Raw genomic sequence first — 770 nt, forward strand, 5'->3', positions numbered from 1 at the left:
CGCCCGCCCCCCCGCCGCTCCCGGGGCGCTCCGTAACGCCGCCCCGCTGCCGGCGCCACCAGATCCGGTGACGCGCAGCCCTCCCCCGGGCCGGCCCCCGTGCCGGAGAGGGGCGAGCGGGTGGTGAGGCGGGAGCCGCTTCCCACGGGCAGCGGGAGGGTGAGCTGGGACCACCGGGAGAGCGCGACCTCCGGCGCGCAGGGACAGCGCGGTGCCGGGCGCGGCGCCGGAGCTGCCGAGCCGCCCGGGGGAGGCGGTGTTTCCCCGGGCCGCGGGAGAGCCCGCTCGCCCGGAGTCCGCGGAGCTCTCACCGGTCCTGGGGAGCTGCGGCTGCCCGCTCACCCCGTGCCCGGCAGGAAAGTTATCCGCCCCCCTGCTGCCTCACTCAGCCTCCGCTTTTGCTCATCTGCCCGCTGTGTGACTGGGTTTCGGCTGGCCGCTCGCCAGAGGGAACGTACATCGACCCCCCATGTAGGGAAGAAATTTGGTGCCGGTTCTATCACTTTGCCCGGCTGGCTTGGCGCGGCAGCGGCGCTGCCTTCTCTGCCCCGTCTGCCAGCCTCCAACCCAGAGCACGGCTCTGCGGCGACCAGCGCCACCGGCGCACGGGCAGCGCCGCTCTTCCGGGCTGCCTCGGACAAGGAGGGGGCCAAAGGGAGCCAAAGGAGTGAGGGACAAGCTGCCCTGTGCCTCGCGAAAGCCCTGGCCCTCCCGTTGCGCACGTTCGTGCTTCCAGCAGCGCGCAGGGTGCCCTGCCGGAGATGCCCCGC

This window comes from Passer montanus, unplaced genomic scaffold (assembly GCF_014805655.1).
Source record: "Passer montanus isolate IOZ18808 unplaced genomic scaffold, ASM1480565v1 scaffold16, whole genome shotgun sequence".
NCBI classification, from domain to species: domain Eukaryota; kingdom Metazoa; phylum Chordata; class Aves; order Passeriformes; family Passeridae; genus Passer; species Passer montanus.